This window comes from Heterocephalus glaber, unplaced genomic scaffold, assembly GCF_053883595.1.
Source record: "Heterocephalus glaber isolate CG9 unplaced genomic scaffold, H.glaber_assembly_v1.0 deba00000347, whole genome shotgun sequence".
Classification (NCBI taxonomy): domain Eukaryota; kingdom Metazoa; phylum Chordata; class Mammalia; order Rodentia; family Bathyergidae; genus Heterocephalus; species Heterocephalus glaber.
In genome coordinates, this window is record NW_028258143.1 from 24,196,709 (window position 1) to 24,206,009 (window position 9,301).

A 9,301-nucleotide genomic window follows, 5' to 3' on the forward strand; every position below is an offset into this window, starting at 1 on the left:
CCTATATAAGAAGTATTATTGGAAGAGAGGGCATGCTCAAGGTCCTCCAGGCAACTATATCAACAACAGAAAGTGGAAAAAAACCAGGAAGTGTAAGTATATATGCCTGACATACCCTGCCACTTATTTATGGTGTACAGTTACCCAGAAGCAGATGATAACAAATCCTTTTAACTTGGGCATCTTACAGTTATAGGAGACTTGTGCTACCATTTTCAGAAAGAGGTTTTCTAGGGTGTATGGGACTCCAGTTTTTTGTAGCATCTGTTCAGCCTGAGTAGTAAGCTGTTTAATCTCTCCCCAAGTAGGTGCTGAGGATTGTGTTCTAGAGAGTGATGTGTTTGGTCCCCTCTGTAGTTGCCTATCTCTGATGGAAGTTATAGAGCCAGTGCCTGAAGCTCTGGGATGAGGTTTCTTCTCACTTTGTGGCACATGATATGGAAGAACATCTTTTGTGAGAACTCAGAGAGGGTCTGTGGGTGACAAAACAGAGGCATACCCACTTCCCCAAGTGAGCAATTCTGAACCAATGGTTTCTGTGTTTCCTTAGTGAGAATAAAATGTTTCTCCACAGCTATGAAGTTGAGTCATAATTTAAAAAATTCAAAGAATGCTTTATGTAATTGTTTCTGTGGGTAAAGTCTGTGTACTGCATTCTCACTTCTTTGGTTTTATAATTGAATTTTGAGAAGCACATTGGCCCATTCAACAATGGCTTGTCCTATGGGGTTGTGAGTCATCTTATTTGTAAGCTGTTTAACATGCCAAAATTGAAAAAATGTCCAAAGAAAACTGGAAGTATAAGCAAGACCATTATCAGTTTTAAAGTGCTGATGTAATCATCCCACTAGGAAAGTAAGTCTTTGCCCCAAAGGGTGACCAGTAGATTAAGAACAAAGGGATATGTGGTGGACCTCTGATCCTTTGGGCTGATATAAGTTAAAAGGAATTTGTTTTGGCATAGGGTATTAGTCCCACCAAGTCCTGAAAGAGCTGTGAAAGAAAAAAGTTGTCTGCCAGGAAGGAGGCATATAATCATGGTAATTATGCACAGAAACATGACTGTATTTAAGTTTGTGAAAAGATTTATAGTCACATCCACTTGCCAAATTTCATCACCTTTTAAACCACGGCGACTGACTCCTGCCCGAGGACCAGATTTTATCAATCATGGTTGTCTTAGAAGTTGAATCTCTATAGAATATAATAGATAACTAGGTAACAATATAACAGGTAATAATTTCACAGAGAAAATTTGAAATCAAGGGAAATATAACATTTCAGCATAACAGTCTTACTGACATCATTATAGTAAATGGCATGAAGAAACTTGTACCTAAATTTATCATTGTTTAATAGAATCCCGTTTAAGGAGAATGTACCTGTCCAAAGAAGTACTTTATGTGACATTGACTGGACAGTACAGTGTTTGATTGTTTCTAACTGTTATATCACACATACAATGTACACATAATAATCACATAAGCATAAGGCTTTAAAAAGTACTCACATCATCTGGCTGGGGGTTTAATGTTGGATTGGCATGCCAATTTCATCACAAGTAAGTGGAACACAAGTAAGGGAAAGCCAGATATTTGAGCCTAAAAACAGCTTACCAGCATAAACAACTTTAACTTAAAGTCACCAGTGTGATAAGATGTTTTAATTTCCTTCTTTGAAGATCTTGAGAAACATAAAATACCACTTAATATGCCATGAGATTAGTAATAATTGGTATTACAGCTATATAGAAATCTTGACATGTATTTAGTTTCTACTGCAAGACAAATTTTAAATTTCTTTAACAGATTTTGTAAAGTGTACCTATAATGACAAGAATTAAAGACATTTTTATTGTTCTGTTCAGTTTAGCAACAAGTTTTAATGACTACAAATAAACATTACTCAATATATCCATGTATTTATTTTATACAAGAACAAAGTGCTTGTTTAATTAAAGTAAATAGATGTAGATCAACTTTAAATATTAGGACGAAATTTAAACTGATGTCAAATTTTATATTTCATTAGAAGTCATTTTATATGTTTAAGGCTTAAATATATATAGTATAAAAGTGAGCACCTATTATTTACTTTGTATTTATTAATGTTACACAGTCTTAACTCAATAAACTTAACTTTAAAGCTTAAACTAACCACATAGTTTGTTTTCAGATATATGCACACATATTTCTTTTTGTACATTTCATCCTCCAAAAACCTTTTCTCTATATACTTCTAATTTGGCTACTATCTCTTTTGATTTTCTTTGTAATTGGAAAAGAATCTTAATATACCAAATCCTTTCACATCAAAAATATATCCCCATACTTATAGCTTTCTCGATAATTTTTTCTTCATTCTACTTATTATCATCTTTCTTTACTAAACCTGGTAGCTTCTGTTTGGATTTTAAAGTGTCCCTAACACTGGCTGCCTACCAATAAACCTTATATTTATAATAGCACCAGAAGAGCAAAGTAACCCTATAATTTTAGTATAAGAATTTACACTGTACACCAAGTGTTTTAAGTATCTCAATTGAACAAAACTACCAACTCAAATTGGAAGCCCAAAATAAATTTATCTATCAGCCAAGATTTGGAACAATAGGTTTTTGTAAATTTTGAAATGATACTGATGTCCAGCATCTAGGGCAATGACCCAGGAGGATTTTTATTTTTCTGTCTTTGTTTTTCTAGGCCTAGAATATTAATTTTTTATTGGTCCCTGAGGCTGAGTTTTTCTTAATCTCCTTTTGCCCTGAAATGTTCCTCTATGAATTTAATCCTCATGTAGGATCCCCCAGCCATTCAAACACACACACACACACACACACACACACACACACACACACACACAGAGATTATGTATTACCCCAAAATATCCTGATCACTAAGTTGCAGTGTTTATAGTCTAATTTTTGTTGTTGTTGTTGTTGTTGTTTTTTCTTTGTTTTGTTTTTTGTTTTCTTGGTACCAGGGATTGAATTCAGGACCTTGTGCTTGCAAGACAGGCATGGCACCACTGAGCTAAATCCCTGGACCATAGAGTCTAATTTTCTACTCCAACTTTTGTATGAGGTATGAGGTTGTCAGGTTAGCACAGTTGCCTATTTGATCTCTTCCTGCATTCATTTCACTATCTTTAAAACAATAATCTCAGATGACCTATGGCTTTTGTGTGAATATGGAATATCCATACCTAGCAGGCCACCCAAAAAGACCAGAGCACCAACTGGTCTGCCTTTCCAACATGAATCAATCCATGTGGGCACAGAATTTCCCAAGTAAACTCCCAATTATTATAAATGAATTTACTTGTTCAGACCCAAATTGGACTCTAAAAGGAGAGAAAGCAAAGCTTCAGTTTATACTCTTATAGGAGCAGTGTTTATATATACAGACAGGCATACCAGAATTGAGAAGCTGTATGTTTCTAACTTTTTAGTCTTTTTCTCCATTATAGGATTTTTTGGTTCCATTTTCTTGTTTTTACCTCATGAGTTTTTAAGTTTTACCAATGAAAAAGTCCTAAGTTATTGCATATAGATAAAAATAGGCTTTGCATCTGTAAAATCAATTTTTGATATCATTTTGATTAGCTGATAACCTGGGTGGAAGCATTAAGGACACCATTAATTTTATTAATTAAATTACATTAGCCCACTGGAAACTTCTGTGAACAACAAGCTTTGGAGCTGATGCCTTATCTGAAAGACCTATACTAACAGTTTTCCATGGAAATCTCAAAAAGAACCCCCACCACCAACAAAAAAAGAAAAGGAAATTTTTGAACTCAAACAAAGAAGCTGATTGAACAGCAAGATGGAGAAATACACATAAGACAGTTTACTTTGAAGCAGAATGCAATCTCAGATATATATTATCCATGGCATGCTTCAGCCTTTGTAAAAAATACTGATGGGAGTTCCTTTAATAGGAATATGATATCCTAAGGTTGTAATCATAATTTTTAATTGTTCCACACAGTCTGAACCAATTAAATCAAGACAACTTTAAAGTTGCCCCCTTATTTTAGTTTTGTACCTTCCATTAGAGTCTGATCAAATGAGTCCTGCACTACCAGCGATAGCTGTTTTCAATTCCAAGACTTGTCTATAAAGAGGTTGTGGTGGCTTTGGGTCAGCTCTTATGCCAGGGTGTGAACATTCTATGACTGACTCCCTGTTAGTACTGGGGAATGGGGAGTTGTGCCCTTTTTCCCTTTGCACAAAATGAGATTTTCGTCTATGTTAAATTGAGTGGTAATGATTAGATCAATGAAATCCATTTCTGCATTTTGGACATATTTTCTTTGGTTTTGTACTAATATATAGTTTATTATTTTTACAATCTTTTTTAAGATGACCCTGCTAGGCACAGTTATAACATTTCCTGGGCTGCAAAACTGTGGCAAAAACTTGGGTTTTATGGGATTTCATCCCTACATTTTGCCACATCTTAATCATCTTTGTAATATTTAAATTAGTTCCTATAAGGTGAGCTTCTATGGGAGTAGAAGATGAATAGGTAACTAAGGCTTCCAAGGAAGGAAGAGGAGAAGAGGGAAACCCTTCCTGCTTTGTAGTTTCTCTTTTTTCTTTTGTATGGAGCAAATGGTGACCCCGCAAAAATGCTGAGTAGCAAGGTGATCATCCTTTACTGGACTGAGAGATTGTTCTATTTTGTAACCAACTCATTCCTTGTATCCAAGCTACCCTCCAATAGGAACCAGGAATCTTGTTGGCAAATGACACCAATTCAGTAAGCTGGGGCCCCAAAACCCTGCATCCAGATTTTTATAAAAGGAATAGTAGGTATTTCTTAAAGCATTTTTCTCCTTTAGACAAGGTTTGACCCATGACAGTAACACAAGTGAAAGAGTATGTAAAGAAGCACTACCCCTTCTTACCTAGCAATTGGACAGCGGTAACCTTTGCATTGAAGAGACCTAAGCTGCAATCTTGCTGAGACGTGCCAGGCTATTCAGTGACTACTTTCGTCCCCTTACTGGGATGAAGAGTTGGACCCATCCTTGTTCCTTTTCCAGGCTTTGGGAGGTGGTCTTCTATGCTGAATTGTAGCTGTAGGTTACTTCAAGTTTTCCATCTTAGTTTTTCACTTCACAGTTTCTGCTCTCACTCAGTGAGTTTCAAAAGGATCTCACACTGGGCATTACTTGTCAATGTTCATGACCATGTCGGCATAAAGGATGCGCAATTATTTAGAGTCTCTGTCCAGTTTTTATTCCAAGAGCCCAGAGGGACTACCCTCTCCCTTCCCAATGGTTTTCTTAGATATTAGGTATTAGATATTAGGTAAATATGCATCACTACAGACTAACCTGCCATTTCCCTGTCCCCTAAATTAATTCCTGCACAGCTGTCCTTCTTTTCTTCTTTATCCTTGCTTCCTGGTCCATCAAGAAAAAGTGACAAAAGCTTTAGATTGAGGCTTCTTCTTTTGAGGCTCTCTCACATTGAGAGCAGTGGCTGGAGCAACCACATCTAAGGCTAAACAATTTTGGATCCTGCTTGGCTGTAGCCACAGTCTCCTTACACCTTTGCATTTATTTTACAGGCCTGAGATAAAATATAATATATACACATTCATTTGTTTATCTCATTATTTATCTTTTTCATTGAATATAAGAAATATTTTCATCAAAGTTCTATCATATACTTGCGGAGTCAATAATTGAATCAAGTCTTGAAAGATGAATAAAATTTCATGGGGCAAAATCCTGGCTACCCCAACCTAAAATGGGGTAAATGTAAGTTACTTGTATATCTGAAAATTATTTTAGATATTTAAAGGAAAAAAATTTAATACATTGACCTTGGACACAAAGCATAAGAAACTGTTATGTTAGAAAATCAGTTATCAATAATTACATAAAGTTGTGATTGTCAATATAGATGGACGAACAGAAAAAAATGGATTTGAAAGATGTTTTTGTGAGATATAATGACCAGAAGATTCAGGGAGAAGAGACCTTTAACTGGCCTCACTAGTGTTGGCATGATACTGCATTTTACTCAGAATTAAATGAGCCAGAGAAGAGATTTTCAAAGACAACTACTGACACTACATTGTAGTTATTATATTTTTATCTTGCACTTTGGTTATGAGAAATTTCACTACCTTTCTTAGAGGCTGAGTTTCTCTTTTCTATTTACTTATTATTTTATTGGAAATGTTGGAAATTCAAACATATAGAAGAGATGAGCATATGGATGTATTCTACTGATGATACAATACAGCTCAGTAGACAGCACCTTTGCAACGGGAGTTGGTGGTGTTTATCAAAGCTGCCACTGCAAATATTTTAGGAAAATGTAAATATATAAAATGAATTTAGGTGAATAAATAAAAGTTTTAAATTTTCTTGAAAACAAACTGAATTCTAAGTCTATGCTACACATACATTAAAATGCAGAAATCTAAAAGAAAACTAGTTCAAACTAATATTTGTAAATTCTGTATATTTTGTAACTATTCAGTCATTACTGATATTTCAAGAAGTTTGTGGACCACTTTCTGGCTTTCAAATTAAGCTTTCACTACATAAAGACAGGCACATAAAGAATCAGAATGAAACACATATTTTCTAACCTTATAATATAAACTTTCCAGACACAAAGAGAAAATGAATAGGGAGCAGTATTTTCACTGAGAAAAATGCCAAGCACAGCTGTATCCTAGCATGTGTGGGCTGCTTAAAGAGAAAAAGTATTGGAATAGGATTTTAGTGACTTTCTAAGTTTGGTTGCTGATCCTTCTTTGGCAATCAGTATTGACCTGACTGCACATTTTTTCTAGAGAATTTCTTGTATAACCCAGCATTTATCAATGGCAAGATGATCATGTCAGGCCACGGTCCAGCAGGGACGGTCAGAGAAAGATTCCTCATAACTGCAGCTATCTCTGCTCAATGCTTTCTCCTGCAGCCTTGAGAGGTAGACTATCTAACTTAAGGAAGTAGCTCTTGGGGGCAGACCCTCTGATAAAGGCAGGAGAAGGTACTAATGTATAAGGGATAAGAAAACAGGTAGAACAATGATGCAGAATGAACAAAATGAATTCCCTCAGCAAATGGCGGATATGATCCATTTTAAATATGAATGTACAACCATTAGAAGTGGTCATTTGGTCACACAGGTGGACTCATAAACTATCACCCAATAATGCTGCTGCAAAGAGCTTCCCAATTTAATGATTTTCAATAACTTTTTTTAATGTTTAAAGCTGTCTCATTTATTATTTAGGCTATTTAGGCAGTATACTTACACTGAAAATAGAAGCAAATTTTTCAGTTGCTTTTAAAAAACGTAAATAGTAATTAATGAATTTACTATTATACTCAAAATCGTCTACATTTAAGATGAGAATCTTTGCCAATAGAAAGGCGCTGCTCCAAATTGTGAATGGTATTATGAAGAACTGCAATCTCTCTGTTTTTTTCTTCTTGAAGATGTTGAAGCTTCCTTCTATAGATACTCTGTGGGGAAATAGTAGCATCTGGATATGGTTTTGACTTAGTCTGAACTCCTGCTAGTTTGGCATCAAACTCCAGCTGTAGTTTGATTATTTCATTTTGCTTTTCTTTTTCTTGAGTTATTAACTTTGCATTTAACTCTGAGATTTCCATCTCCTTTTTCTTTATTAGATCTTTGTGCTTTTCTTCATTTAATTCAACGTTTTTCTGCATATCTTGATAAAGTTTGCTTATTTCTATCTTATGTTCTTCCTCTTTGGTTTTCATTTCATGTACAAGTTTGGCAATATTATTCTTATTGTCCTGTTTGTGAGATTTCAGCTTTTCCCTTGTCATATCAGCATTTCTTTTTAGTTGTTCATTTTCACCTCTCAAATTGTGTTGATATGCAATGGTCTGTTGTAGCCCTTTTATCATATCATGAAGAACAGCACATTCTTTTCTAATTGAAGCTTCCTTTGTTTGCATTACTTTTAATAAAGAGGTGCTCTTTTCCAACTGAATTTCCAGTATGTTATTCTTTCCACTAGTTTCTATCATTTTCTTTTCTATCTGTGAAAAATCCTTTATAAGTTTGTCAATATTCACACTGCTAATCTTTTTTGTACATCCTTTGCTAGTTTGATCCATGCTGGAATTGCTGTTGTTCCTGGTTCCTCAAAGTCTCCTCCACCTCAATTCTGATTTTCAGTAATTTTTATTGTTACTGCTTATGTATCTGAGATTTAGTGGAATTGTCTCCCAGGTTGGGTGCCTCCAGGTCTGTTTTCCATCTCTTTATTTTTTCTTTATAGCTTCAGTTCCCTTTGATATAGTGTGGAAGGTCAGTGGAGTACATAAAATCAACCTAAAAGTGAATATATATAAAAATCCCTATTAAGTCATAGTCACTAACCATTTCACTGTGAAAACAAGATGGAAACATTAAAATATGTTCACTATGAAGCCATTACAAAAATCCAAATACTGTTATTTTAAAAGAAAAGATAAAAGGTAGGGGATTTAGCTCAGTGGTTTCGCCACCTTCTGCACAATTGCAAGGACCCAAGTTCGATCCCCAGTACCAAAAAAACAAAAAAAGAAAAGATAAAGAATACACAACATTGATTCAATTTCTTTGGATATGCTGGAAATTCAAACATATAAAATACTATGTCTAATTGCCTAAAATTATTTATGTTATTTCCAAACAGAGCTTACCATTACTCTTTCCATAAGGCTCTCCAACATCTCATTCAATGAGGAAATCAGGTAGTATGCTCAGGAGGTTAAATTTTGTATTATGTTCAGGTTCCACTTCTCTAGATTGGGAGATTTAGGAGTTCAAAAGATCAGCCACCCCTTCTAACCAGTCAGCTTCCCCTTCCTTAAAACGCAAACACATAATAAGGAATAGTAACAGGGCAACTGTATTAGTAGGTTTGAAATCAATCAATAAGCAGTTTAGTAAGTGAATGGAAGATCATATGGATAAATTCAAAGATTGAATAGTAAGCTTGGATATCATGTTATAGAAAGCTGAAGGCACTGGTAAGTGATAAAGAGATGGTAACAAAGACAGAAATATTTAAATAAAGAATATAAAATTTAAAATGTCAACATCTATAAAATAAGATTTTCAAGAAGAAAAAAATGCACTGGTGAAGGAAGTATTTTAAATATGTAATTATTGAAAATGTTAAAATTGTTTAAAATATAGAATCTCATTTGGCAGGAAATACAGAAAGCTACACATATATGTAAGATCTAACATTAATACCTATAATACTATATTTAAATTTGGAAATGTTAAGTACTAAAG

General features: G+C 34.5%; 1 pseudogene; it reads right to left on the minus strand.

Moving 5' to 3' along the window:
- Nucleotides 1–7,365: 7,365 nt before the first annotated feature.
- Nucleotides 7,366–8,223, minus strand: LOC101721990 (coiled-coil domain-containing protein 152 pseudogene; annotated as a pseudogene).
- Nucleotides 8,224–9,301: the final 1,078 nt, after the last annotated feature.